This window comes from Lepus europaeus, chromosome 14, assembly GCF_033115175.1.
Source record: "Lepus europaeus isolate LE1 chromosome 14, mLepTim1.pri, whole genome shotgun sequence".
In the NCBI taxonomy this organism is placed as follows: Eukaryota; Metazoa; Chordata; class Mammalia; order Lagomorpha; family Leporidae; genus Lepus; species Lepus europaeus.
Genome location: NC_084840.1, coordinates 18,815,078 through 18,839,314, shown reverse-complemented (window position 1 = coordinate 18,839,314; position 24,237 = coordinate 18,815,078).

The following is a 24,237-nucleotide window of genomic DNA, read 5'->3' as shown; positions in this document are numbered from 1 at the left end:
GGCATCAGTGAATTCAGCATCCTTTATAAATAAAAATTCCTAGTTTAGTACAGAAGGAGAGAAACTCCTCGACATAACAAAGGGCCTTCAGGAAAACCCACATCTGACATTCCAACCAATGGGGGAGTCCGAAACTGTCCTGCTGAAATCTGACGCGAGGCCAGGAGGCCCCTCCGGCTGCTTCTCTTCACCCAGCACTAGAAGCGCCAGCGAGAGCAAGCAGACAAGAAAAAGAAATAAAAACTCCAAACTGGACAGCAAGTAATAAAACGACCCCTGTTCACGGAGGACGTGGTCCTACTGTTGAAAACCCCAAAGATCACACACACACACAGACACACACACACATAGACACATACACACAGACACCCTTACACAGACACATATATACACAGACACAGACACACAGAGACACACACATACATACACACACTCACACACATAGACACACATGCACACATAGATACACACAGAGATACACATACACACAGACAGACACACATGCACACAGATACATATACACACGCAGTATATACACAGACACACACATACACACACAGATACATACACACAGACATACAGACACGTACACACACAGACATATACTTACACATACAGAGACACAGACACACAGACACAAACACACAGAAAGACACACACATGCATATACACACAAACACACACAGAGAGATATACACACATACACAGATACACATACATGAGCACACATACTCACACAGACACATACACACATGCACACACATATACACACAGAGACACACGCACACAGAGATATACACACATACACAGATACACATACACACAGATACACATACATGAGCACACATATATACACACAGAGACACATACACACACAGAGACACATACTCCAAGCTATTAAAACTAGTAAATGAATTCAATAACGTTGCAGGATATGAAATCAACAGCAAAAAGCAGTGGCATTTTAATACGCAGCCAAGGGACAGACACCACCCAGCAGTCCTGCTCCTGCACAGGCCTGGAGGAAATGAAGTCTGCACCTCGCAAAGACAATAACCATGCCCCCGTGGCCCCCACAGCCTCACGCACCACAGGGAAATGACCCAAGTGTCCTTGGACCAGGGAACAGTACGGAATATTCCTCAGCCTACAGAAGAAGAGCCTGCCCTTTGCCACAACACGGATGAGCTGGAGGTGTTATACAGTGAAGGAGCTGCAGACAGAAATGAAAACACTGCACACTCTCTTCAAAAAGTTCATAGAAATGGGTATGATGAAGAATATGCATGCCCCCAAACAAGGCTACCTTCTCATCCCATGTTCCATGACCCCGCTGGAGTATCCGCTCCAAAGAGGTGCCAGGGATGAGCCTGCTGTTGGGAACTGTTCTCTGTGGAAGGGGCAGGCAGCATCCTGCCAATGACAGAAATCGGGATTTTTGCTCTCCAAATGACACTGTTACAAAAATAAAAAGGCAATCCACAAACTGGGAGGAAATATTTGCAAAACGGACATTGAACGAAGATTTGTATCTAAAAAGCATAAAGAACTCAATGAGAAGACAAGGAATTCAATTAAAAGATAGGCAAAGATTCTTCAAAACATTTGAGAATTTATTCATTTTTAATTTATTTGAGAGTCCGAGAGACACAAAGAGAAAGAGAGTGAGAGAGAGAGCTTCCATATGCTGGTTTACTCTCCAAATGCCTAAAACAGCCAGGATTGAGCCAATCTAAAGCCAAGAGCCTGGAACTCCTAGGGCTCCCATGTGAGTGGCAGGGACTCAAGCACTTGAACTATCAGCTGTTGAAGATGGGCAGGTTGGCGGAGAGAAGTTCACCAAGGAAAATCTACGGCCGGCAAGAAAGTGCCCGAGGAGACGCTCGGTAGATGCAAGTGAAACCACGAAGGTATGCCACTACAACCTTCTAGAACAGACCAAGCTGAGAAGCCGCACCGCACTGCAACGTCTTCTAGTCTGTGTCGAGAATGGGAGGAGAGGCGCCAACAGCTCCAAACAGAAAGCAAAGGTAAAGAAACAGGAAGGGTGCCTGCTCGGCCCCGCTGGTTCATGCCATGTGGACGTGTTGAAATGCTGCACGCACCCGTGAGGACGTGCAGGTGTGACGTGTTCATCAGACTTTTTTAAAGAAAATAAATAAGTAAATAAAGAGACCGGCGCTATCAAGCATTGTTAAGAGCACTGTAAGCAGCTGGGACTTTCACACATGGTGAGCCAGGTATATAGAATGATTAACCACTTTGGAAAATTGTCAGCTTCTTCAATAGTTTCACACAGACCAGCCACTCCAACTGTCAGTATCGACCCAAGGGAAATGTAAATACGCATCCACACAAGGACTTGAACCTGGATATTTATAGCAGCTTTACTTGTCAGAGCCCTGTGGCTGGCTGGAAAAAAAGCACAACCCATCTCCCCTATTCCCTGCGCCCCCACCCCCACCCCACGGCAAGGAAGTCCACATGCTAATCCTTGGAGTGTGAGAACGTTGCCTTATACAACAAAGGGACTTCGTAGAGGTGTTAAGACATTTGCAAGGAAGGCTACCCAGGTGCTGTGCAGGGAGGGGTAGGAGGGGCCAGCCTCAGGGGGTGCACTGGAGGGAAACCATTGCTTCGAGGCTGCCACAAACCAGACACTGCTGGCAGCTTCTAGAGGCTGGGAGAGGCAAGGGGCAGAGTCTAGGTTCTCCCCTGCAGCCTTCAGAAGGGGCCAGTCCTGCCAGCGTTGGGGCGTCCTCTGATACTCATTTTGTGCTCCGGAGCCCCAGGGCAAGCGCACGTTCCTGTTATCCGAGGCCAGCGGTGACGCTTGGTGCTGTGTGTTCATTAAAGCAGCAACAAGGAAACCGATACAAACCTCAACTGGAACACTGCTCAAGCACCCACCGAGAAGTGAGCGGCTGAGCAAATCACGGTGCCTCCAGGTAAAGCGCAAGGCCACCACAGAGAGGAACGGACGCTGGGCCGTGAAGGGATCCCAGAACCATAACGTTGAGTGAAAGCCACAGAGCATAAAGGAGCAACTACTGGATGATTCCATTTATGGAAACCCTGGCAGGTGTCTTTTAAAGTATCGTGGCAGAAAGCGGGTGAGTAATGGCCTGGAGGTGGGGCTGGGTGTGGCGTTCACCGACATCTACCACAGCACACATCAGCCACCTGCAGGGCCCATGGGCCTGGTGCAGCTGCTTCACGGAGGCCCACGGGATGGCCAGGGCTGCAGATTTCTCTCAAGACTTGGCCGGCAAACGATGAGCTACCAAGGCCCCCTGGTTGTCAATAGTTTCCCTTCCTGGTCAGCTATGGGGCCCAGAGCTTCAGTTTCTTCCTGGCCGTGGGCAGGAGCCCCACCCCCAGTTCTGTGCTTCATGGATGGCTCCCACAACCACGGCATGAATCATCAGAGCCAGCCAGGGCCAGGGTCTACTCACAAGCAGAAATGGCCAACCATGGGGCACAAGCACATGAGTGATTTCCATCACCTGTGTGGGATTCTGTTGGCTCCAAAGCAAGTCGTAGGTCCCATCCGCATACAGGGGGCCCACGAGGACGTAGGGACCAGCAGGAGCCGCGGCACATGAGGCTGGCACAGATGTGTCCCTATACTCAGTGGTGCCGAAGGGTATGGGTGTAGCTGTGTGCACAGACTCTTCAAACAGTATATATTGAAAATGGGCAGCCTCAGTACCACAGTAACACCTCAATAAAGACATAAAAAGCTAACAAAAAACTCAACCAGAAAAGCAAACACCCAAATCCAGTCAAGACAGAGGAAAGGGACCTGGCCTTAATAAATGTGACAACTTGGCCTAAAATGACCATGATTAAGAGTGTGACACCCACATAGGGACAGGTGGAGTGGTGGGGCACATTAAAGAACCCAGCGGCAGGGCGGGCGCTGTGGCACGGCAGGTTAAGCTGCCACCTGCCACGCCTGCCTACCATGGCAGAGCGCCGGTTCCAGCCCTAGGTGCTTCGCTTCCAACCCAGCTCCCTGCTAATGCACCTGGGAAAAACAGCAGAGGACGGCCCAGGTGTTTGGGCCCCTGCCACCCACGTGGGAGACCTGGAAGAAGATCCTGGCTCTTGGCTTTAGCCTTGTCCAGCCCCTGCTGTTGCAGCCGTCTGGGGAGTGAACCAGTGGATGGAAGATATCTGTGTGTGTGTGTGTGTGTGTGTCCCTCTCTTTATAACTCTGATCTTCAAATAAATAACTCAATCTTTAAAAAATAAATAAAAACCCAGCAACAGACCCACACATGTGAGGAAGCGCAATGGACAGCCGTGGGATTCCTGATCAGTAGAGCCACTCAGGTGTCCCCATGGAAAACACAAAATTAGACGACTTCTCCCTCCGACGGGCACAAAAATAAACCTCCAGTGAGCGGACAGGGAAAGGCTTCAAGAGCAAACTTCAGAACTTCACAGAGAAAATACAGAAGCATCTTTTGCCTTCATGTAGGGAAGACATTTTTGAACAACACATAAAAGGTATAAGCCATAAAATAAAAGGGCCAGCAACTTGCCCGGGAATCGCCATCTGCTCACTGAAAACTTCTATTAAATGAAAAGCTAGGTGAGGGGAGAGATGATAAATGAAGGATTTGTTTCCACCTTACCTAAAACACTCCACAGAATCGGGGAGAAAAGTAGAAACCCAATAGGAAAATATGCACATGATATAAACAGTAGCGTCCCAGAGAGAAAATCCCAAACTCTGTATATTTGTGAAAAGAGTCGCAATTTTACCCATAAGCAGAGACATGCGAATTAGAAAGCGATTGAGCATTCGCACGCCCCTCTCACTGGATGCATTGAAATGTTGACCGCACCAGCCACTGGCGAGGAGGTGGGAAAATGTGAATTCCTTCACGCCCAGGTGGAGTCCAACTGGTAAAAGCCACTCTGGAAGAACAATTTGGCAACAGCTAGCAAAGCTGAAGACACGCGTGGCTAGATACGTGCCAGGGTCCTAGAGACACACAGTTGCATCAAGAAACAAAATATGTTTATTTCAGCAGTGCTTATAATACTGAAAAATGGTAAAAAACCAAATTGTTCACCAAGAAAAAAGCAGACAGACTGCGATATATTCATCCAGTAGGACACCACACAGCAATTTGAAGGCGTGGACTAAAACCGCACATGGCAATACGGTAAGTCTCAAAAGCATGAAGGAGAGGAGAGAAAGCAAATTTCAAGATAGCACAATGAATGTAATAATTATATTAACTTAAAAGCATGCAAAGCAATGCTCACGGCTGTAATGAAAACATAAGTAGCCACACTGTGTTTACACAATGGCTGTGACTTTTCTCTGAAAGACAATAGAAATGATGTTAAATCAGGGAAAAATTAATCGTGGGGTTCAACTGCATCAGGCAAGCTTTGTTCATTGTATGGGATGCAGCTTGGGGTTTGATTCGGACTGGAATTTGCCTGAATCCAGTTCCTGGTTCCATAGCTTAGAAGCAGTGTGACCTTGGGCGAGTGACTCAACGTCCCCCAGCTCCTCATCCATGCATTAGAGGTTAGAGCCACGCCGCTTTCCACAGTCTGTGACAGTGCCTGCAGCCATGGCCAGCACCTGTGCATCAGCCATTTTCCACCCCCGCACTGAAACGCCGAGGCCGAGTACCAAGCCCAGAGGCGTGCTCAGCTCGGAGCTGCGGAGACTGGAAGTCCGCGCAGTCGGGCCCCAGGGCCTACAGTTTTGAAGCTCCCAGGAATCCTGCTTCCCAGGGGTTGTGCCGTGGGTGTGCAGATGCTTCCCGGTGTGCTGGGCACCAGCTGGCCACCTGCCAAGGTGGGCAGGGGAGGTTTCGGTCCCATCCTTGCCACTCCTCTGTAAGTCTGAGATTTTCTTAAACAATTTGTAAGTTTTTTGGGGGAAAGATCTTCCATGTGCTGGTTCACTAGCTTCATCTAGGTCTCCCACACCGGTACAGAGGCCCTAGCACTCAAGTCATCTTCCACTGCTTTCCCAGGTTCATTTGCAGGGAGCTGGATTGGATCAGATGCACCAGACAAGACCAACACTGCCCCATGACAGCCCCAGCCCAGCAAGATCCTGCCTGTCCCTGCTCTGGAGGCCACGGCAGCCTAGTGGGGGCAGGGATGAGGGAGAGACACACAGGTGGGAAACGGAGACCAAGACAGTCACCACACTCCTTCCACTCTGCAGCTGCAGCTTGGAGCAGACAGGGCTGTGGGAGGGCAGAGGTTTCAATACCACAGGAAGTTCCGAGTTTTGACCCGGTGGGAAGGAAATCCTTAATGAACCAGGAGAGGGAGGGGTCAGCCGCAGGACCAGAGGTGCGGAGTGCCCAGGTGGGGATGGAGCCAGGCCACACCCAGCGGGGGGACTTGCTTTGCAGGAGCAGGGCCAGCAGCCCGGGACGGGGTGTGAGCGCCAAGCATCCCAGCTGCCTGCGTCCTCTCGTCCACTCGGCTATGTGGTTTGCCTCTGGCCACGTTTGCTTGCTTGGGGATGGGGCAGAAGGAGCAGAGAGCTGGACCAGCCTAACGTTAGGGTTTGCTGGGCAAGTCTGTTGGGGGAAGCCAGACACGCATAAGGGGCCCTTCTGCTGAAGGACCCTGGACTCTAACCCGGTTAGGGAGGCAGTGAAGGCAGGAAGGGGATGGGGCGTGAAGAGTTCAGGGCCAACGTGGTAAAGGTCCTGATGAGTGAAGAATTATGGGAGCCGCTGTGACCAGAAGCAGCCGTCACAGGCAGCCTGAACGTGCAAGCGACCGGTCTCCTAACCTCGCTCAGTGCGCTCAGCAAACCACTAGAGCCACGCCCCCAGGCCTCAGGCTTTAGCCGGGCTCCCACCGTCCTGTGCACTGCTGCTCTGGGCCTTGGGTACTGTTGATGAACTCAGAGTTCTCAGATCTCCAGAGGCCGGGACGGATGCGGGGTGGGGGTGGGGGATGTTCTCTCTCCCGAGGGTCCGTGACGGAGTTTTGGGAGACGCGAAGTATTCCGACTCCCTCAGGTGGGGTCCAGGAAATCGTGAGGAATCTCACCACCACAGACACGGACCATCCTCACAGCTCGAAGCTGTCCTGTTGTCTTAAAGATTTATTTATTTGAAATTCTGGGCCACACAGAGAGAGACAGAGAGAGGTCTTCCGGTCGCCAGTTCACTCTCCAGATGGCCACATCGGCCAGGGCTGGAATAAGCCGGAACCAGGAGCTTCTCCCGGGTCTCCCATGTGGGTGGCAGGGTCCCAATACTCAGGGTATCTTTTCAGGTTTTCCCAAGCCATAGTCAGCAAGCTGGACTGGAAGCACAGCAACTGGGACTTGAACCTGCGCCTATGTGGGTTGTCAGCATTGCACGCCGTGGCTTGACCTGCTACACCACAGCGCAAGCCCCCTCGAATTTATTGCTTTGACTACAGAAGCCGAAGTAATTATGAGGGTACTTCAAACATTTCATGAAAAATGAAATTTAAAATATAGGTTGATTTTGATGCAAAACATTTTTGGAATCCATGCATAGTTCTTTTCACACCATGCATGTTCCGTGCACTTTTTGAAGAGCTTCTTACCCTCTGTAGTCTGGACCGGTCCGGGCGTGTGGAACCTGCTGACCTGTGGGTGGTGCTGCTGTGGCCGAGGGCTCTCGATGGGCAGCCTTTGTTCTCTCCCAGCTCCATCTCTCAGACCAAATCCCCCCCAGCTAAACCTCCCTGAGGGATGTGGCCTTGCCTTTAACAGGAGTGGTTTTCAGAGAGACAAATTTATTCCCCGACTCTAATTAGAGAGGGGCCGCGGCAGCAGTGAGCGGAAGCCCACCCATGCTGGCTCACAAGAACTGCTTGTGCACTTTCCCAGAACTCTGAGAGCGGGCTGTTACTGGCATACCTCATTTGAAAGTAAATTATGTGGACTTGCCATTACATCACATTAAAAGCAAAGGTAATATATAGTCACAGCTCCCAGGTGTTAATCACTGGCCTGTCTGCAGCGAGTACCCTCCTGGGGTTAGGTTCCCCCACTGTCTCTACAGGGTGGAAACATTATAGAAGGGAGTGCATCCCTTCCCACAGCGTGCTCCCTGTGGTCATTCAAAAAGGCCATGGAAATCAGCGGACACTAACACCAGTACCCCAAGCCCTACCTCCCAGAGAGCTGGTTGTGAAACAGGTGGCAGCACACCACTAGGTTGTTCAGGCCCCCCGGGGGTCTGCCTCGTCCCCCTCCCCCTCTGCATGGACTCACTTGTAGGGCACCTTGGCCAGAGGGTCTCGTTCAGACGGCCGTGCAAGGGATCTGGCAGGGGCTGGTGGAGGGGTGCTGTTTTCCCAACTCTGTCTGGCTTCCTTTTGCCCGGGAACAAAACTGGTTCTGAGCGATGCAGCCCGTCGGTAAGTAAATAGGGCTCTGTGATGTGAGTTCCAGCGGAAATAAGGAAAACTTATGGGTCTGGCTTGCATACAGAGAACGCTTAGAGACTCAGGTGCTCCTTCCTCCCTTCCTGCCACAACAGGACCCGGTGTGCGCGCCGCCCTCCCGCCTCCCCTGGAGAGTAGTCAGCACCTGCTGGTTCCTTGGCTCTGATGGGGGTTCAGCTTGCTGGCTCTGGACGCCGGTTGCTGGTGGAGCCCTGTGCTTCGCTGTGCACAGGGGACACTGGCTGGCCTCCACAAGCCTCTTCTCAGGGCCCATGTCCGGGGATCCCCTGTTTTTTTTTTTTTTTTTTTTTTTTTTTTTTTTTTTTTTTGACAGGCGGAGTGGATAGTGAGAGAGAGAGACAGAGAGAAAGGTCTTCCTTTGCCGTTGGTTCACCCTCCAATGGCCGCTGCGGCCAGCGCATCTCGCTGATCCGAAGTCAGGAGCCAGGTGCTTCTCCTGGTCTCCCATGCGGGTGCAGGGCCCAAGCACTTGGGCCATCCTCCACTGCCTTCCCAGGCCATAGCAGAGAGCTCGCCTGGAAGAGGGGCAACCGGGATAGAATCCGGCGCCCCAACCGGGACTAGAACCCAGTGTGCCGGCGCCGCAAGGTGGAGGATTAGCCTGTTAAGCTACAGCGCCGGCCGGGATCCCCTGTTTTGAGCTGGAATGACCCCCAGACCTGATTGCATTCAAAGCTAAGTCATTTCATGGAGAGCAGAGCCTGGCAGGCTTAGGCAATCAGCGGGATTCCTGATCCTTCCCGAAAACAGGCAATGCTCTTCCCTATCTCAAAGCCCGACAGTGGATCAACCACACTGCAGATACACAGCACCTGAGCCCGGGAAGCTGCAGAAATGGCTGTTTGCTAGTTTCCCTTCTCTGGCGCATAGGTGCTAGGAGGTAGTCTTTTTTGAACCTGTATGCGTGTGGGGATCTGGGGACTCGGTTATATGTTTGTCGGGGCGGGGACCTGTGTGAGTGTTGTTTTGTAGACGCTTGTGTGCTTGAATGTGTGTGGAGTTAGACGTGGGCGTTCCTCTGTGCCTGTGTATGCACGGAGGCGATCATGTGTGTGCACCAGGAAGCCTTATGACTTTTGCAAATCAAATGGAAATGCTTGGGGAACGTCACCAGCTTCTAAAAATAGAGCAAGTGAAGTATTTCAAAGGAAGAATTTAAAAAAGAAACAACAACACCCAGACTTCTTCCTTTTCTGAGATTCTCTGTTCTTCCAAGCCGTTTGTGGCATGGAAAAATATCAAGTGTTTGCGTTTTTCTGTCATGCTAAGGACTCTTGGCTTCATCCAGAGACAGGGCTCTGTCCCCCAGGGTAAGCCAAAAGTCCTTGGGAGGGCAGGCGGCGAGGGGAGGGCGAGGGTCCCGAACGGGGTGGGTTTGGGTCTCGTCTTTCTTGCTTTCCTTGAGCTGCTGCCATCTGCCTCTGGAATGCTTGGTGCATGGCCTGCTGTTCAAGCAGACGGCGCTGGTCCCCAGCTGTGGCTCCATTGGCACCGAGGCCAGGGCCACACCCTCCTCCCTTCTGAGAACAAGAGGACAGGAAGACCTGACTCCTGTCACAGCGCAGTTGGAAGCTGAGGCTGGAAACAGGGGCGATGCCTACTCCCTTCTGCACCGGGAAGTCTCTTCCAGGTGAGCCTCCTCCTCCCCCCCTCCTCAGTTGTGTACAAAAAATTATTATTCTTATTTTGCAGATGGAGAAAATGAGAAACAGCGTGTTGGAGACACCCAGGGCCACACAGCTAGGAAATGTGTGCAGGATTCACACCCAGGAGCCCATGCTGTTACAAGGAGGCTGTCCCAGTGCTGCTGGCTCCGTTTCGGGGTTCTCTGTGTCACTTTGGGGACATCTTATTACTCACATGCAGAGGATTAGGGCTGACATGGGTGGACATCAAGGGTTCCCAGGAGTACTTCCATATGTGTGTGTCTATTTGCGAACACCCACAATTGGAAGGATCTCGCCACCTGTCCTCGTGGGTTTGGGGTTAGGAAATTTCTAGCAGGAAGGAAACGAACATTCCTCGGACCCCCAGTGTGCGACAGCTGCTCCCCTGACACAATCACCAGCAGTTCCCAAGCGTGACGTCTTGGCACAGGCGCAAGCCCTTGCTCTACTGTGTTCCCTTGGGCTGTACATCAAAGCCTGCTCTGCCCACAGCCCCTCTGACCCTGGTTTTGTCTCCTCGGACAGTGTTGTGTGGGCCCAAGGCAGCTCAGGGAGAGCAAATGTGTGGCCTGGCTCCCCGGCTCAGGCGGCTGCTCCCAGGGCTGGGAGCTGGGCACCGTTGAAGGAGGAGGCAGGGAGCAGCAGGTGGAGAGGTGGGGGGATCGCCATGTAGAGAGGAGTGGAAGACCCTGGCAGCCATGTGCCGGATGAGGCGATAGGGGGCAGAGCCCAGGAGTGAACAGAGGAAAAGGAGACATTCAGGGAAGTGCGGGCGCCCTGAGATCCAGAGGAAGTGGCTGAGCCACACATATACACACACACACACACACACCCGCCAGGCTTGCTCGCCTGGAGGCCAACTTCGAATACCACAATTTTCTAATTAACATTTCTTTCTATTATGCTGGAATTCAAAGTCAAGGTTATCTCATAGCACATCTTGTGTTGATTTGTGTCCTAAGATGCCGTTTGAGTGGGAGAAAAATGAGCAATGGCAGACAGACTTCACATCGCATGAGCCTGTAGGCAGTGGCTACACCCCGTACACATTAATAGTTGCAACCAGAAAAGGTTTCCGCTTGCCTTCCTGCCCCCCAGCCTCGCTTGAGGCATGACTCAGATCTGCTGTGTCCTTTATGTGACTGCCATCCATCACGTGTGTGGCAGTGGGAAATGGATGGACACTCTAATCTTCCTATCTCTCCAGGGTGGGCAGTCTCGTGTGCCATGTCACAGATCATCAACTGACAGCCAGAAATGTTGGGCTCCCTAGTCACGATCACGCAGGACATGCTAGGGGCAGGCCACAAACAGAAATCATGACATCATGTTGTGGCGGTTCAGTGGACTCAACATCCCAACTGCTCCCAGGACAAAGCGGCTACAGACTGCACACAACGTAACTGCTCTTTCAACGCTGGACTGCTAGTAAGTAACTCAGCAAAGGGCTGGGACACCTGTGCTGTGAATGGTGCGCACAAGTCGGAGGTGAGGGTTGATCAGAGAACAAATGCAGATACAGGAAACGGAGCCCTGGGCCATCAGCCAGGCTGGGAGTCGAAGGCAAGACTCTGAGCAGAAGCCAAGAACCTCCTTGAGGTGAACATGGTCCCTGGCCGGGGTGACCCTAACTTTTCAGCAAAAACAAATGCAAGTTATCATCGGGGAAAACTCTTCATGTCAGCTCCCCCAGGATTCTCAGAGATTAAAAGTAACCAAATATGAGCCTAAATCGAAGATGACTGGGGCTGGTGCTGTGGTGTAGTGGGTAAAGCCACCACCTGCAGTGCTGGCATCCCACATGGGTGCTGGTTCGAGTCCCAGCTGTTCCACTTCTGATCCAGCTCTCTGCTATGGCCTGGGAAAGCAGCAGAAGATGGCCCAAGTCCTTGGGCCCCTGCACCCACATGGGAGACCAGGAAGAAGCTTCTGGCTCCTGACTTCAGGCCAGCCCAGCTCTGGCCATTGTAGCCATGTGAAGAGTGAACCAATGGATGGAAGACACCTCTCTCTTTCTCTCTCTCTCTCTCTCTCCAGCTCTGCATTTCAAATAAATAAATCTTTTTTAAAAAATGGAGTAAGCATCTAATCAGAATCCCAGAAGGAGAGAAGAGGGCGAATGGCAGAGAGATAATGTTGCAGGAGAATGTTCCAGATTGAACAGACTTGAATCCACAGATAAAGGATACAGCACGCACATATCAAGTTGAATAAACACAAGCAGTGCACCGCTGGGCACATTCCAGGAACACTGACGACCAGAGTTAAAGACTTTGCCATCAGTATGAGCGAACACTCACCCGCGAAGTCTGACATTGAGACTTCCCAGTGGCGAGAGAGGGAGCCAGAAAGCAGGGCAATCAGATCGAGAAACAGCTCTGAGCCCAGGAATCATTCCTCCTAAAACAGAGCAAAATGAAGATACACAGGAGCACTGAAAGAAAGGCCGTAGATAATGGAATTAAAAGACAAGTTGGTTCTGGTATAAAAATGTTACATCCGTGCATACCAAGAGTCTTCCAGAAATTTCACAAAATGTGAATTATGAAAAAAAATGCAACTAACTCAGCTTTTTGCACCAAAATAGACTTAACTTTTTGATTCCATGTTCTATGAAGTGCCTTCATTTTTTTTTTTAAAGATTTATTTATTTGGGCCTGGCATCATGGTGTAGCGGGTAAAGCACTGCCTTGACGCCAGTGTCGCATACGGTGCTGGCTTGAGTCCTTTCTGCTCCACTTCCAACCCAGCTCCCTGCTGATGGCCTGGGAAAGCAGCAGAAAATGGCCCAAGTGCTTGGGGCCCTGGCACGGACGTGGGAGACCTGGAAGAAGATCCTGGCTCTTTTCCCTCTTTCTGTCACTCTGCCTGCCAAATAAATAAATAGATAGATAAATATTTTAAAATAAAGAAAATGTATTTAGTTATTTGAAAGGCAGAGTGACAGGGAGAGAGAGATCTTCCATCTGCTGGTTTACTCCCCAAATGGTGACAATGGCTGGGTCTGTATTAGCCTGAAGCTAGGAGCCTGGAACTCCATAGGGGTCTCCCACGTGGGTGCAGGGGCCCAAGCACTTGGGCCATCTTCTGCTGCTTTCCTAGGCCACAGCAGAGAGCTGGATCAGAAGTGGAGCAGCCAGGACTAGAACCCTTACTCCGTTAGGGGATGCCTGTGTTGCAGGCAGCAGCTCAACCCGCTGCACCGAGTGCTGGCCTCTTGAAGTACCTTCAACCTCCTACCTTTCTCCACTGCTCTCAGAAAGTTCCAGATCTGACGTTGCGGTACAACAATTCCCTTCCAGAAAATTCTTCCTGGTCCTTCGGTTTCTCCCTGTCTCAATGATTCCTTCCAAAGAGCACAGACTGCCTGTGAGACAGGCCACCAGCACAGCTCTCATGCCCTGAGGGAGCCCCAGAGCCTAAATCCTGGATGTTTTCCTTCAGGGGAGGTCCTGAACCCACCCCCCACACCTGGCTGCAGTCTGCAGCCCGGGGAGGGGAGGGGGGAGCAGGCTCGTGCATGCCCTGGAGGCTCCCAAACCCAAGGTGCCTCCTCTCTTCCTGGGGTGAACAGCGCCTCCAGGCACGGCTTTGTCAGCTCAGCATCCCCTGCGGGCCTGGGGCTTACAGCATTGTGCTTTGTTTTCCCAGGGTCAGAAATTACTCTGTAGTTCTCTTGGCTGGATTCCCCTGGCTCAGCTCCGAAACAGCTTTCACTCAAGGTTTCCTCTCCCTTGAAATCCATTCGATTCTGAGCGAGGACACCGCACCTCGGCCTCGAATCCCCCCACCTCCCAGCCCCCAGCCCCATTCCCCTGCCCTGAACAATGACAGTGCTTAACACCTGTAGGCTGACCTGACATTTGAATTCCTTTGCTGCTTCTCTCTGGCATTTCCTGGAAGGCCTTCTCTGCCCCTCCTCCACAAAGGTGGCAGAAACAGGAACAAGAAAACCCAGAGTCACAGGTGGAGAGGATGCAGAGCTGGGGAAGGAGCCGGGTCAGCGGGTCGAGGTGCTCAGGACACCTGGGGAGCCGGCGGAAGGAGTGCCTGGTTCCTCCTCCGGGCATCCGTAGCTCAGCCTTGCCAGGTGCCCCCTGCTCTGGGCTGGCCCCTACCTCTACGCTGCCCCCACCCCAGCTCTCCTGGATCCTGTCCTTTTTTCTGAGCCCTGGACAAGTAAGGGTTTTGCTTCTGGGACCAGATGCTGGCTGTAAAACCCCTCTTCCTGCCTTAATCAAGCTATCTTGGGCTGGGGCCCTGCAGTCCTACCCTTTAGCTGCCACAACAGAGAAACCTTAAGACATACAGGGCTCCAGTACCACAGAGCTGGGTCTTCCTGGTGGGCAAGCAGCTCTCCTCCGAGAAGGGGGCGAGACCCAGGCCTTTGCATTGGGGGCTCCACCGTCCTCACCCTCTGACCCCCGGCGGTGGAGCAGAAAATCACCAAGGACTGTGTGTGGGAGACCTCGGGGGCCACCCTCCTCACGTTCCACTGGCTGGCACCCAGTCCCTGGCCACGGAGGAGTCGCCGTGTGCCCGGGAGAGGGGACTCAGTCTCTGCCCCCTCTCTCACCCGCCTATTTCACCTGCTTGGTGCAGCTCAGCCGCTGTGCTCAGATCTGCCTGCAGGGTTGGGCATCCCGCCCATGTCAGACGTGGGAGTGGCTCCCTAGGGCACTCCAGCAAAATGCAGGGTGAGGCCTCCCCGGGTCGGAGTGGCAGGTGCAAAGTGGACGCGGTGACAGGCATGCCACTTTGGGCTATCCCGCTCCACAGCATTATTTATGCTATTTAAGGTTTATTTCCCTGAGGGCTGCTGTGGGGCCGGCCATTGCTTTTCCGCCCCTCCCTTCCCACCAAGCCCTGGACCCGCTCCCGTGTCCCACTTCACAGCGTCTACACTCCCAGCTCCTCTCAGGGGATTTGCAGGGAGAAGGCACAGGTCACAAAGGGCCTGGGAAGGCACCTCGCGGCCCAGGCCACAGGGAGAGGCAGGCGGCATAGGCGGCCAGATGTGGCTGCGACAGGGAAGTGCCTGCTGGGCTGCAGGGGGCACCAGGGCCCTAGGGGTCAGGCTGCAGGTGAGAGGGGCAGCCAGGAGGCCTGCAGGTCTTATCACCTTGGCAAGGAAGTTACCCTGCCAGCCCCCCTCCCAGCATGGCTGCAGCACAGAGCCCTGTTCTGACGTGCTGACGTTGCTTTGGTGGGCTTGTGCCGCTCACCCCTATGGAGACACCACCCAGCACCGACCTGTCCTCATTATACCCAGGGCCCACGCCCCTTCCTCGTGGCTAGCGAGGCGCGAGTGGTGCAGACCTCTGGTGTGCCTCTCTAAGGCAGCAGAGCCCCCCAGCAAACCCCACCTTGAGGGGCAGGAGTGACAGCCTGACAGGGGGAGGGGAGACAAATGCCGCAGGAAAAGACTGGGTCATTGGTGTTCACGAGAAACGCCTGAAAGATGGTCCACATCACAGATTCCTGGACCCCAACACAGAGCCACCGAAGGTGACTCCGCAGGGGTAGAGTCCCCGTGGCCACGGCAGCCGTGCTGGGCATTGCGTCCAGCTGTTAGGATGCCAGGGCAGAAGCCCGCATCTCACGTCGGTGCCTGGGTCCCACACCAGCTCTGGCTCCGTGTTCCAGCTTCCTGCTAATGAGCACCCTGGGAGGAGTGGTGATGGCCCACATCCTCGACGTCCCGGTTCAGCCCAGGGCCAACCCAGCCCCAGCTGTTGAAAGCATTTAGGGAATGAACGAGCGGCTGGGATCTTCTCTCTCTTTCCATCTCTCCATCTCTCTTTCTCTGTCTGCCTCTCCAACAAACAAATAAAAATTTAAAGAAAAACTTTAGCTCAGGGCCTCAGTTCTTGATGCCCCAGGGAGCCCGAGATACTGTAACTCCGTGGAGACGAGAGCAGGAATGACAGCTACGGTGACACTCCACTCCTGTGCGGCAGGTGTGTTTATTTGTAAGTGCTTTACGTGGCTTACTTACTTCCTGCTCTCAGAAACCTTATGAATTAGGTACTGCTGTGTCTCCATTGTACAGGTTAGAAGACTGAGTCACAGAGAGGGTTTTCCCCACGAGGGCATAGCTAGCCAGTGGCAAAGCCTAAACTTGAAGTCTTTCTCGCCGGCTTCAGGCCTTAGCCACTCGGCATCCCACTGCCCGCTCTCCTTTCCCGAAAGGTGTGGGGTGGGAGGGGCAGGAGAGCTGAGAGGGGGCTGAGGGGAGCACTTGGAACGTTCGCAGTGCTCCTGCTGCTAGCCAGATGCCACCAGCCCCTGAGGCTCCGCAGAGGTGTGGCCATGGTTCCTGCTCACAGGCCAGTCCCCACTCTGCTCGCACCTTCCTCCTGGCAGGAAGCAGGATAAAGGCCTTGGGGGTGTTCCCCACAGAGTGTGGTCTCCTGTCTGTTTTCACTCGGAGACGCCTCTAAATACATGCACGTGTGGTTTGCAGGATGCGGGAGCTCAGGGGTAGAATGGGGGGGCACGGGGAGAGGCCCCCGGGCCGCTGGGGAGGAAGTGGGGGCTCCCCGGGAGCCAGCCCGAAGAGGAGCCGCTCCCAGGGCTCGATTTGCGTATCCTGGGCTCAGGCCAAGGCCGCCCTCTGCAGTCCTGTGTCTGAGGCTGCAGGGGTGGGGTAGGGGGCGGCTTCCTGTTGTTGCCTCTCCCTGCCCGGCTCTGCCAGGAGCCCAGCACCCTGAGGCCACATCACCAACCAACAAGAAGTGCCTGGGCCTCGCACACTAATTGGCTCCATCTGCGGCTCTGGGACTTAATAGTGAGTCCATCATGACCCCTTCTGTCCTCAGACAGGGATGTGCATGGGCTTGGAGCGGAAGCCTGGGAGTGCTCAGGGGACAGACAGCCGCAGGCACGGGCAGCCCTGGGCCACTCTCTGAAGCAGCCAGGTCAGCAGGTCCGGCCGGGGCCGTGGAGGTCAGGGAGGCAGAGGTGTCCCATGAATTTCCCCAGTGGAAAACCAGGTGTCAGGACACGGGGTGGAAAAGTTAATGGATCTCCCAGACCCTGGCTGCCTTCTCTTTCTAGATTTCAGGCACCTCCCAAATGACTTGTGCAGCCCTCGGCCGAGCCTGGATGGATGGAGCGAGGTTGGAGCGGTCAGCGCTGGCCACGGGACTCAGAGCCCCAGGGACCCCCAACTGGCTTCTTTGCAGAACGACCTGGTGGAGACTCGGTCTTGCCTGCTTCCCGTTCCAGCAGGGGTCGCAGCACAGCGCTGGCGTTGGTCCTGGCCTTGCACAGGCTCAGCTGCTGTGCAACTGTGACCCCAGGCCTGGTTCCGCCTTGCTCTCGGGGCCCAGCCCCTTGAACCGTGAGGACCCCAGCCTCTGAGCAGCCCTACGGCCACTCTCTTGGAATCTGTCTCTTTTAGTGTCTGTGCACCTCCTGCCCCAGGGGACAGCAGATCTCGCCAGGCGGCCGTGGTAGTTGTCCTGCACTGACCTCGTCACCCACCCCGACTTTTTCTGACAAAGCCAGGCTCCAGCACCCCCTGGTAACACAGAGCTCCACACGGCCACAGCCAGCGCATCGGGCCTAGCACGGGAGCAGGCAAATGGCTGTCCCCCAGGATCCGAGCCTGGCCAGGGGCTAAAGCCTTTGACGGACTGAACTACCACCGTTTCCAAAGACATCCCCCACTGGGTGCCCGCCCGCCAGCCGTGCTAAGGCTTCCTGGACTATCACCTGCCGTAACCCCCTACACTACCACTGGGGTCTGCCCGCCAGCCTGGATCCCCCAGCCCTGCCGCTGAGCCCCTAGCAGGTCTGTACCATGTCAGGGGCAGAGCCCCACTCTCTCCTGCCACCCTGCCCTGTCCTGTTTCCCCAGGCTGTGACCCTCACAGAGCAAGAAGGGCAAAGATGCTCCTACGGTTTCCCTGCCTATTCCCTCCTGGCCTCCGGGAAATTGGCATTTTTCCACCTGTTTTACAAAGACAGGAGCAGAGAAGGGGCAGGGCTCTTGTCCGGCTCTTCCTCCAAAGCCAGGAAACACCCCTTGACCGGCTGAAAGGGGTCCCAGATGGAACCAGGACCCCCGGCCGCATCTCACCTCTACACAGCAGCGCACATGACCTGAGGTTACCTGGGGGCAGTCCCCACGCTTGCTCAGCGGCCGACTCTCCTCTCACACCCTCACCCCATGCCCAACATGTGACTCTGTCCCAGCCCCAGTGAGCAAAGCCACTTCCGGAGTCCCCTTGAGTGTATCTCTGGGACTCTGAACCTACACAGTGGACCTCAGGCATGGGGGTCCTAAACCTTGCAATGCAGTTAGCTGCAAGCTTGCTAAAAATACAGATGTTTGGGGCCAGCATTGTGGCACAGTGGGCTAAGCCACTGCCTGCGATACCCGCATTTCTTATGGGCACAGGTTTCGAGTCCTGGCTGCTCCACTTCTGATCCAGCTCCCTGCTGATGCTCTTGGGGAAGCAGTGGAAGATGGCCTGAGTACTTGAGTTCCTGCACCCGCATGGGAGACCCGGAGGACGAAGTTCCTGGCCCCACCCATTGTGGCTTTTTGAGAAAGGAACCAATGGAGAGAAGATTCCCTTCTCTCTCTCTCTCTCTCTCTCTCTTCTCTCTCTCTCCTCTCTCTCTGCTCTCTCTCTCCTTTCTCTCTGCTCTCTCTCTCCTCTCTCTCCTCTCTCCTCTCTCTTTCTCTCCCTCTCTGTCTCTGTTACTGCCTTGCAAATAAACAAATAAATCTTTAAAGATACAGACGCCAGGACCCCGTCCTAGTCTGTGTGAGAATCCCCTGGGTGGGGGCCTGAGACTCTGTGATGATAACCGCCAGCCCAAGGGTCCTCACATGTGGTTCCTGGAGCAGCTGCGTCAGCCACACCTGAGGACCAGTCAGACCTCTGCAGGTAGGGACTCCACCGTGGTGCTCTGCGGCCAGGCTCTACCTCTCCAGGCGATGCTGAGAACCACTGCCCGAGCTGACCCCGAGCAGAATCTGGCTTGGGAGCCATTGATCCAGAGGGCCTGCAGGATCAAGTCCAAGTGCGGCCCCTCGGGCCCGTCTGGCACAGGCCAAGTGGTCGGGCGCAAACACTGGGACATCTCTGGTCCCGCCTGGGCCCCCCGCCTGTGGACGGAAAAGGCTGGGAGAGACAGCTTCCCCGGGCTGTTGACTTAGCTGGCAGCAGCTTCAGCTGGCCACCGGACAGCCAGCCAGGCAAAGGCCCTGTGAAAGGCTCCATTCAAAGCTGTTTGATGAACAAACACCACTGCCTTTTTCCTTTCCCCTGCACCTGGACCTGTGACCAGAGCCCTCGGCCGCTGCGACTGTGGCCCCAGGAATGGCCCCAGGGATGGCACCAGGCAAGAGCAAATCAGTGGTCACCTGCTGGGGAGCTGGGCCCCAGGAGCGAGCTGGCCAGAGGGGATGCTGTTGGAAACAGGCCCGGTCCCTGGGAGTGGGACGGGCAGCCTGCTCTGTGTCCCTAGCACAGAGCTGACATTTAGAAGGTTCCAGAACTGCAAGCTGTGCTGAATGCTACCAGATGGGACCTCTGGGGGGCCCTCAGCCTAAGAGGGACACACGGACAGGCCGGCCACCCACAGTTAATCCCACAGCAAGGCTGCAAGCAAGATGGGAGCCCACGTCGTCAGAGCCCGACCTTCCAGGCGGCGCTGGGCGGCTCTGCAGTTGCAGGCATGGCGGGGGCTTGGGTCTGCCTTGTCCGGCGAGGCCCACATCCCAGGACCAAAGGAGGGCTCTGTATTCCACTGGCCTCTGCCCAGAGATGTGACGCAGCCGTGCGCCCCGTCCGAGGGCTAGCCGTCCCAGTCACCGTCATGGGAGTGCCAGTCTCGGTTTCTGGTTCCATCGACAGCGCGCTTGTAGGATATTTTGGCCTCTGAGTCATTCAGGAACCAGGAACCAACCCTCTGGTATTTTACGAAAGGCTTGGACTGCGAAATTTGGACCCAGTGGGGCCTGAGTCCCACTTTCTCTCTCCACTCAGAATAGCACTGTGGCCAATAAATTGCGTCCCCCAGGAAGATGCGCTGAGGCCGCGGCCCCCCGGCGAAGGTGACCTTATTTGGCATTGGAGGTAATGAAATCAAGCTGAAGTCATATTGGACGAGGGTAGGCCCCCAGTCCAGCCACCGGCTTCATCATGAGAGACAAGGAGGGGCAGGAGAGGGAGACGCAGGGGTGTACAAAGGAGGCTGTTGGCCGGCACACCGGGTTCTAGTCCTGGTCGGGGCGCTGGATTCTGTCCCGGTTGCCCCTCTTCCAGGCCAGCTCTCTGCTGTGGCCCGGGAGTGCAGTGGAGGATGGCCCAAGTGCTTGGGCCCTGCACCTCATGGGAGACCAGGAGAAGCACTTGGCTCCTGGCTTCGGATCAGCGCGGTGAGCCGGCTGCAGCACGCTGGCCGCAGCGGCCATTGGAGGGTGAACCAACGGCAAAGGAAGACCTTTCCCTCTGTCTCTCTCACTGTCCACTCTGCTTGTCAAAAATAAAAAAAAATAAAAAAAGGAGGCTGTTGGAGGACAGAGGCGGAGACCCCCAGGGAGCCCGCAGGAGCCTGGAGTCTTCCTTGGAGCCACAGGGCAAGTGTGGCCGTGCTTGACCTCTGACCTCCAGACTCAGAGAACATATTTCCTGGAGTTCTGAGCCATGCACTTCATTCCAGCCGCCTGCAGGAGCAAATGCCGCCAAGCCCAGAGCCCAGCCCGAGCCTCCCTGTGTGGCCCAGTTCCCATCAGCAGCCCTTGTGCTGCTGCTGGCCTCACCTTTATCTGATTCTCCACAAAATAAAGTGAGGTTTGACGCGTGGACTGGCATTTGGTGATTATGGGCCACCGAGGATACTCAAGCGTTCGTGGATCACAGAGCTGTAAGTCCTCTCAGCCCATTTTACAGATGCGGACACTGAGACCCATACGGAGTTCTGGACTCCTGACCTCAGCCTGGCCTAGCCCCAGCTGTCGTGGGCATTTGGTGGGTGGAAGATCTCTCTCTCTCTTTCTTTCAAGTGAAAAAATAAATAAATAAACTTTAAAATAAGCAACAATGCAGACAGCAGTCTAAAGATGACAGCTGGCCTGTGTGCTGGGGAAGCCCAGCTTCAGCTCCCGGGGGCGCAGGGTCCCCCCAGGCTTGGCCTCCCAGGGGCTCCTCCCCATCCCTTTCTCCAGGGAAAAACAAAAGGACGAACAACTGCCCACTGGTCCTGGCGTTCTCAGAACCGTGGGAGCTGGGAGCGGCTCCACTTTTCAAAGTAGTCAAACCACAGACTTTTAACGCAAGGGGAGGGAGGGAAGGAGGGCTGGGGTCACCGAGGGGTTAAAGAAACAAAGCAGTCATTATCAAGTCCCCTGGGCAGCCTTGGTGGCTTCACCCTCCCGGCCATCACCCCATCACCCAGGTCTCCTCTGCGACCCACTCTCAGCGGAGGGGGAGCACGGCCTCTCGTCCTCCCTGCCCGGGTCTCTGGCCAGGTGCTCCTCCAGGCGCCTGTACGCCTGCTCTTGGTATCAGAGCCCAAGGCTGGAGAGCCGAGCAGGGTGTTGGAGCAGCCGTTCCCTGGCCTGAGTCCTGGGAAGCTGCTAAGCTCTCCGGGCTGCAGATCCTGCCCCATGAAGCGAGGGCAAGCAGTGGCAAGAACCCCCTGATGTGATGTGGGCAGGAGACGCTCACTCAGGCTCCCGGATGAGGAGAGACGAGCAGACAGGGCCTTGTGCACTGCACCCCAGGCCGTCCCCAGGGGCTGCTCAGTGCGGCTACTTCTGTAGATGGGCCTCAAGGCGGGGACGCCATGGCCTCCGCAGGGATGACAGGCGCCCAGGGCAAGTGACAGCTTGGGGGGACTGTCAGTTACAATTAGCACCGCTCTCCAGCTGCCTGGGAATGAGGTCTTGCCGGCTCAGTCGTCCTGACTGTCCGGAGAGCTTCGTGGCTGGGGCTGGTTTTCGGGGCCAAGCTATGGCCACTTTACGAACTGGGGGCTGGAAGCCCTGCGCTTCGTTTGGCATCCGCTACTTACTGCGTGCTGGAGCGAATCGCTTGCACACTCTGGGCCTCCGTTTCTGCATCTGATCGTTATAATCTTCTCTTTACTGAGCCCATGGCGTGGGGAAGAGCTGGAGGTTTAAAAGGTGTTCTCCCAAATATCTGCCATACATCTGCCGTCTGCCTCCCGGGCATGCCGGAAAGATCAGATTTCAAAAATGCACGACCTCAAAGCGTTAACAAATTCAGCAATTGCCCTCCTTCCCTGCCTGTGTACCCAAAAGGACTGAAAACAGGAACCCCAAAAAATATCTGTTCCGGGATCCCCATAGCTAAACATGAAACAACTCAGCGTCCATCAGCGAACAGCAGATGTGGTTTATACACACACACACACACACACCAGGCAGCATTCCTTAGCCATAAAAAGCAGTACTGGTGCGTGCTCCCACTCGGACGGACCTGGAAGACATGACGCCAGGACGCCGGGCGAGAAGCTAGACACAGAATCACAGAATCGTAGAATGCAGCGTTTCTTTCCTATGAAATACTCGGAATCAGCAAATCCACGGACAGACAGATCAGGGGTGGTCAGAACGCGGGGCGCCTAGGGAATGCGTCGTGGGTACTGGGGGGTCTGGGGGGACAAGAACTTGAACTAGAGAGCTGATGGCTGCACTGAATTGCACGCAGTAAAATGGCCGATCGTGTATCATGCAAGCTGCATCTCAGTGAGGTACACGTCTCAGCCGGCCTGGGCCAGCTTCGGCCAGCCTCTGTGCGGGTGTGCCTGGCCACCCGCGGGGCCGGGCGGGAATCGCAGCTGCCTGGGCTTCTCGGGAAGCATATTGCAGCCTTAGTCGGCCACACATGGTTGACTCCAGCCTCCAGGGCCAGTGTTGTTGCCGACTGTGTGGGAGGATGCAGCCTACGCACACAGTGTTGCGCCCACAGGCTGGGGGGCTCCCGGAGCACACAGCTCCCCCGTGCAGCCCCGCTCTGTCCCCAATCCTGAGATCCTCCAGGATCAGGGAATTGTCGGTGGAGGCAGTGAGCACTGAGCCTCTTCCCACAGCAGCCCGGCTCCAGAGACAAGAGGGGTAATTGGGGGAGGGCACCCGCCGGGACCTGGGGGGCTGCAGCCTCAGTGCAGTGCCCAGCCCAGCTAATCAGTGGCCCCACACCCCCCCCCCGACACCTGCCAAGCCGTGCTGCCCTTCAGGGGGGTCCCTGGAGCTGGGTGCCAGAGCCTGGCAGGCAGGAGGGGTGGTCGGGGTGCCCCGGAGGGGGTACCCAGGCCTCCTCCACTGACTGCAGTGGGTGTCGTCCTTTGGGTGGGGGTGCCAGCAGGGCTGCGCGGAGAGGGTAGCGTGGCGCTGCTCCTGAGTGCGCCAGCAATGGCCATTTTCTTAGGTTCCGGCAGAACAGCAGTCAGCGGCTCTCCTATATCCAGCCCCCTGCCCCCAAGGACACAGGGGTCTGGCAGGCCTCCAGACCAGCTGTCTTCCTGCCCCTGAGGGCACAGAGCCTGTCAACCCCAGAGGAGTGGGACCAGGAGATCCCTCTGAAACACAAGGCTTGAAATGGAAGTGTTTGTGTCTCTGGCCTCCCTGGCCTGGGTGGTGCTGCGGCTGCATGTGCACTGCCAGAGTCCCTGCCAGCGCCACTCAAGGTCCCCTCGACCTGCCGGCCAAGCCCTCTCTACGCCCGGATGCCACCAGCCTGGGGTAATGGCTGCTCACTGTCTCTTTGCATTTCCCCAGGCCTGAGAGGTTCTGGCTGGCAGCCGGGGACTCCGTGGCTGCCGTGGGCTTGGTCCCCACCAGGGCCCAGGGAAGAGGCTGCACGGTGTTTGGTAGGAAGGGAGCGGGATGCGGCACACACCTGTCCACCCTCCGCCGGGCGCCCACACACACTCTCACTCCCCTCCGTGAGGGCGCCGGGGATGCTCACCAGAGATGGTGACCAGCACAGTGCTCGGCTGCCAGCAGTGGGCGCGACGTCCACTCAGGGAGGGAGGGAGGGAGATGCGGGGGAGGGGAGGATGAGGAGAGAAAGAAAGGGAAAGCAAAGAAGGCAGGGAGAGAAGAAGGGAGGGAGGGAGCAGACAGACAGCACTC